This window comes from Anabas testudineus, chromosome 18 (genome assembly GCF_900324465.2).
Source record: "Anabas testudineus chromosome 18, fAnaTes1.2, whole genome shotgun sequence".
Lineage (NCBI taxonomy): Eukaryota > Metazoa > Chordata > Actinopteri > Anabantiformes > Anabantidae > Anabas > Anabas testudineus.
The window spans coordinates 16,637,417-16,643,762 of record NC_046627.1 but is presented as its reverse complement, the minus strand read 5'-3'; the positions used below and the strand labels follow the sequence as shown (position 1 = coordinate 16,643,762).

Genomic DNA, 6,346 nt, shown 5'->3' with positions numbered 1-6,346 from the left:
TAGCCCCCATTAGGATGATAGATGAGAAGAGATGCAGAGGGGATGGTTAATCTTTCAGCGGGGAGAGAGACTGGGGGAGAGGAGGGAGGTGGGGGGCAGCGTGCCCTGAACACAACAGATAAACAGGATGTTGGGGTTTTAGCAGGAAAATGTGTGGAGGGGGGCGAAAGATTACAGTGATTGCCACTCATGGAGGGATGATGGAAGGCCGAGAAGGAGAGGGCGAAGAAGAGCAGGCCTGGGCGAGGAGGTCGTAATTGAAACAGAACAGCACCGATATGGATGAAGGAAGAGAAGGAAGAAGCTGGGATTATAACGAGAGGGAGACGGAGAGCAGCGGGATCCTGGTGGGCGAGGGGAGGGGATTCTGGAGGGCTATATTGAGCTCAGTTTCTCTACAGGAGCTGCTTAATGAGCACAGAGTTTGTAAGTAATTATTGGTTATCAACCTGATAATAGTCATTGCTCCATTTTGTGTAGCAGTTTCCACATACTTATACAATTATGCCAATTATTAACGAAAGTGCGTTTTTGCATCGCTGCTTTGCGTTTGATGGCGTGGTCAGGACGGGCTGGTATTTTTGTGTTATATTATACAGGTTACCAGGGAGGAGGAAGAGAAAGAGAGTAAACAACAACAAGGAGACAATTTGGATTTCAAAACAAGTGCTGCAACTTCATTTATGAAGGGAGGAAAACAGAAGGTGGGTCACTTTTCCCGCAGTTCATATTTGCTCATTTGATCACAGATTTATATCAAACAAGTGGACCCTTAAAAATAAAAACAGTAAAAGTTGAGTGTTAGCACGCTGCAGGGAGAGCAGCGAAGGAAAAGAGACGAAGAAGAAGGAGTGATGGGGAAGCCAAGTGTGCACAGCAGCCTCCATTGTGCAGGGAAGTCATCCATTTTAAGGGCTGCAGCAGAATACCTGGTAGCTTTTCATTAGCAGGTGAGACACTGATAGGATCTGAGGATGTGGACGGATGGTCGGCCAGACAGACAGATGGCTCTCTGCTCCATTACCCCACGACACAGCGCTGCACTGGACACAGACTCTCCACTCCACACACACACACACACACACACACTGGATTGTAGGCAGACAAAAGAGAAGAGCACTTGACTGTTTTTAAGAGAATAAAAGAGGAAAGACATGGAGAGACACATGGGGGTGATGTACAAATCTGTTTTTAGTTTCTGTTTTTTTTTTTTTTGTGAATGAAATCTATCTTTAAAAAAAATAAAAAACATACAGCTCCCCTTTTCTCTCTTTTGGAAATGTAGGATTTTAAATTTCAGATGAGTGCTGCGAGGGAACACGGGCATGATTGCTGTTCAGCTGAAAAAGCAAAGAAGTCAGCGGTTACTTTTCCAGACTGTGTTGATTCAGTCATCAATTACAGCAGCAGCAGTCGTGATAAATAAAAGTCAACAACTGACTAAGTGCAAAGCCTCGTCACTGGCGCTCATCCAGCACACTGCAACATATTGAGTTATAGGCCCACAGTATCCGCCTGCCTGTATACACACAGCATCGATCTCTATAAGTTCTTCTTCAAAGTCCATACATTTGATCAAAGGTGCAGAGAGGAGGGTGGACGCGAAAGCGAAAGACCAGAGGTACACCTGAGGAAGGAAAGACGGAGGGGGGAGGTCGTCTCTTCTGCTGCAACAGATCTGGATCAAAAGTACCTATTGCAGAATCAAAGTCAGCGGCATCAATATTTCATCACAGGAGATCCTGCTGGTCGTCGCACAGCCCAACAATCTTTCCCTTTCTCCGCTAATCATTTTGTGGACTACGGGGCCTCCAACAGAACTATTCTGTTTTCCTCAATTGTGGTGTGTGGTGATTAGAAATGCCCACACGCTCCACTGACTCGAAAGACACTAAGAGTCGTTCTGTGGAAGCAGCTCTGTGAGGACAAACGTCGCAGCTGTGCTGTCTTCAGCACCATAGTGAGTTTAGCTAACGTGCTGATAACTTTCTGGAAATGTGTCGAAGAGAAGTTGAAAGCTCCTGAAAGTCATCAGCATTTATCCTCTGGGGAGCATGAGAGTCAGAAGACGCCTGGCAAACAAGAGTTGGCAGGAGCTGAACCTTGAGACACAGATACTTAGGGGGTTGGGGAAAGCTACTGGTTGAGAGGAGAAGACCAAGACCTGGGTCCACAGAGACCAGCTTTGGAAAAAACGAAAAACAGTGCACCAGCAGGTCCCCTATTAGAACAAGGTTGGCCAGCACCGAAGCAGCAATAGACTTAGATATGGATTAGATATTTCTTATTGATTAGTTTTCCCAGTGACTAAACCAAATGTGTAGGTGCTTGAGCTTCGTGTAAAATACTGGAAACATGCCAAAAGCAAATAAACAAGAGGGGAATCGTGTCAAGCTGTTTTTGTTTCCAAGAAGCTGCCAAAAAGTTAGCAAATACATTTGGTTGCTGAAAAGTTAGCATGTACATTAAGGACCAATATGACAAAAAGCAACAACTATGAAAAAGACAAAACAACCAGTTTCATAATGGTTTGAAGTTCAACGATCTCAGTCTCCAGGTTCAGTGTAATTAAAGCCAAACGATACAGATCTAATTGTTCAATATGGGGAATTGTCTCCCTGCACAGATTTTATGTTTTCATTTTGTGTCAGCGTACACAAAAGATTCAAAGTTAGGAGAAATCTATGCAAATAAAACTGCAACACATTAAAAGAACTTCAGCTAGACAGTATGTCATATTCATAACTACAACCCCAATGTGTCAAAATTTGGATTCTTCTCCGATCCCAAAACAGGGAGACGGCAACATTCACGCTGTGCAGAAACTAGGCTACACTGTGCTTAACATGGCACCACACCGACAAATACAGGAAGAGGTTAAGTTATTGCACCCGGGAGACAGAGCGAGAGAAAAACAGAGGGTGGGGGAGAGACAACAGTATTAAGGCAGAGGAGGGAAATGAAACTTTGCATTATTTTTAGAAGGAAATTATGTCTGTGCATCTCAGTAATTATAAAGCAATTCAGAACTGACTGATAGGCCGCCGGTGGACTTTCTCCCCCCCTTTTCCTACACTTGAAGCCTTATCTTTTCCCACCACAACTGCACAGACTCCTACATGCATTTTAATATGGTAATTAGAGCGAATTCTAAACACTAACCAAAAGGAAAAGCTGGCGAAAGCATTTAAAATGGGATTCAGCCACCGGTTTCCTATATCAACACAACTCACGCTTCTCTCGCTTCCTGATTAGGAGGATTTATTTAGAGTATTTATAGCCCCTATCTCTTTTGTGTCTACTGGGAGCCGTGCTATTTACAGTATTCTGCTGCCGTCATTTGGCTGATTTGCCAAAGTGATAAACTTAGTCAATGAGTGAAGGAGCTTATTCATGATATCATTGTTTAGCACAGCGGCCACTCTGAGCCGTTCTTTAAAACAAGTGTTCAACCCAAGGTCTACATAGATTGTTATGCATTACAATAAAGAATACTCTTAGAAGGCTGACTCTGCAGATTTCGATTTGCTTTTTTTCTCCCGTGCACAGCACCTCAGCTGGGAACAAAAAAAAAAAAAAACAGTGTTGTTTGACAACCTTGGTCCCAAAGTTGTTTTTTGCCAGCTAAAATAAATGGATAGAGAAGGAGAGGGGGAGGCGAGGACTTCCCTGTGGACTCCTCTATCTTCAGGCAAGTTTTTCCTCTTGTTCGATGGAGCTCAGCGTACAAGTTTTCTCACTGAGGCAAAGTTAAGGGATAGCAGCAGTCGCAGAGCCAATGGGTGAACACGTCTCAGCCTGCAATTTACCAAAAATCGGTTGCAGGGGACGGAAAAACCAAAGTTCGGCCTCTTCTGCTTTGTTTAAGAGGTCACGCAGGCCAATGGATCCATTAGTTTCAAGTTTGTTGGAGAAAAAAAGTCCTCTTTCAGTGGAGCAAACAGTTGCTGTCAGTTTGCTTTTTACTCTACCTTCTGCAGAGGTATCCAGTAATCCAGCAGGAAAGAAAATGTAGGGAATTGTAGCAGATACATATTTAATGGGGTGTAAAGTATCAAAATCTAAAACACAGTCTATCGTGTAGTTCGGGTGAGTAAATGCCAAAGCATGTACTGAATTCGAGTCGGTGTTTAAGCCTCCAAGGTGTGATTTTCGCAGACAGCGCAGTGAGTTGGTGGCTCCACAGAAGGAAGCTAAAGGTTAAAGCCACGCCTCAGTCGATAAACCCGACGTGTGGGCTTGATAAGAGCTCGACCTGGCAGATGTGGGCTACGAAACAGTAGCTGGTTTTGTTATTTGTAATATGTGGTGGCGGAACATGGAGGTGGCATCTGTGACGCCTCACGCTGTCCTAACAAACAAAACCATTTGAATTTTGCACAGGAGCTGGAAGCAGACAATGGGAAAACAGGTAATAATAATACTAATAATAATAATAATAATAATAATAATAATAATAGTGGGTGCTGTCAGGTGTCAGACCCCGGCACCCTACTCATCACCTATGTGCAACACACGAGTCGTGAAGGACTGGAACCTATAATTTCTCAGGCTTTATGTTGTTGTCTGCTTCTCACCACAAGAATTTGCCTCACTGATTGTTTAAACTCACATAGTGACCACTGAAAAAACTAAATCATCAACATGTGGTTAGATCCCGGTGTTGCCAGTGCATCCTAGCTTTTTTATTCTCTCTGTATAAGACATGATTCTTTCTCCTTTCTGTCCCTTTTCTCCACCTTCCTCGCTCGGTCTCTTCCTTCCTCCTGGGTTAGCTTTGCAGTCTAGCCTGTGGGCCCAGGGATGTTGTATTAATTAACTCGCCTCACTGCACTCTCATCAAGTTGCCGATAAATGGCCCTGCTCCAAATTTCCCTCCTGGAGAGCACCAAGATGGCAGCATCCGTAAACAACTTCAAATTTACGGTACTGCAGTCACAGCGCCGAGTCCCCTGCTACTCCTCACACCGAGGAAAGGCAGGCTGGAGCATGCAATTCAAACAGAGCGTCGCCCTGCACACTGCTGTGTGGTTTAATATGTAAATGCTTTATCGTTAGAGTCAAACTGCCATCACAGTCATCTATTTTTCCTCTACCTCTCTGACATCTGTGATTTGCAATTGCTGCCTGGAACAAAGTGCAATCTTTTTTAATGTGCACTGCAGTACAGAATGTGCCTATTGCTGAGCAGTGGAGCAATCGTAAACAAGTCTGTGTATACCTTTTTGCGTGGTATGATTAAAATGGCTGAAAAATCTTTGTCAATATTAACACGGGTTTGACAAGCAGCCATGCAAATGACTTTAATCCTCAGAGAGAGTGTAGTATATAATGAGGTAAATATTACAGTGTGTTTCTATACAGCTGGGATGGCAGCAGCATTCAAGCTGAGCTGCTAAGGAAACTCATGGTGTGTAAATACATCACAATCCCAGAGGGTTCCCAAGTCACTAGTTAAGGTTTGGAAAACAGGTATTTATAAGTTCCGATCAGTAGCTTTCTTTTTTGCCTTGTCTTTCTCCACTGTAAGTCGTGTTTACCACAGTATACACAAGTATTTGTGATGGTTACGTAGAGCTATGATGGTGTCTTTCATTTCTGCGTCAAAATGCAACGCAAAATATCTATTTTAACACAGTTATTCTTACTGTTGTGGTTGGATCACTGTGCCAAGGTGCAAGCTCAGAAGAGAAGAGGTCAGAGAGACACTGAGCAGAAATTGTCTATTCATTCCCGTATGCTTTCTCAGCACCTGAGGATCTAACCTGGAGTGTGTTACTGAAAGAAATTTACAAAACATCCAAAAAGGTGCACAATAATTACAAGGAGATAAAAAATAACACAACTACAAAGACTCAAAAGGGCAACAAAAAGAGAGGAAAATCGACAAATACAATACTAAGTTACAGAAAAAACTACAACGGATGCACAAATTACACAACAAAGGCAGAAACTGAGAACATGAAACAATAATCCAATCCACAATGTTGCATCTTCACACTGAATCTAACCTGAGTTGGTCAGGAGCATCAGAGTCAAATGAAATAAACTAAAGAAGTAGAGAGTGAGTCACACTGCCAACACAACAGCTCTTCATTCTGAAGGACAGGCACAGATATACACCAACCCAGCATCATCCATAAACAATGATCTGAGGCTTTTTTTCCTGTGGACATAGCTCCTGTCTGTTTTCTCTCTTGGTGGCAGCAGTGGGCAAAAATAGCCCTCACAGAGACACACCCAGAAGAGAGTCAAATCAAACATCATTATTCCCTGAGTAAATATTGTGAAGGGATCTCATCTCTACTGGCTGCGGAGGAAATGAGGAACGAGGCTCTATTTCTGA

The 6,346-nt window shown here is 43.3% G+C and overlaps 1 long non-coding RNA gene across 1 annotated transcript; it reads left to right on the top strand.

Moving 5' to 3' along the window:
• Nucleotides 1-231: 231 nt before the first annotated feature.
• LOC113157486 lies at nt 232-2,389 on the top strand. Its single transcript, XR_003298497.1, has 2 exons — nt 232-426; nt 600-2,389. It is a non-coding gene; the product is annotated as an uncharacterized LOC113157486 (long non-coding RNA).
• The last annotated feature ends 3,957 nt before the right edge of the window (nt 2,390-6,346 follow it).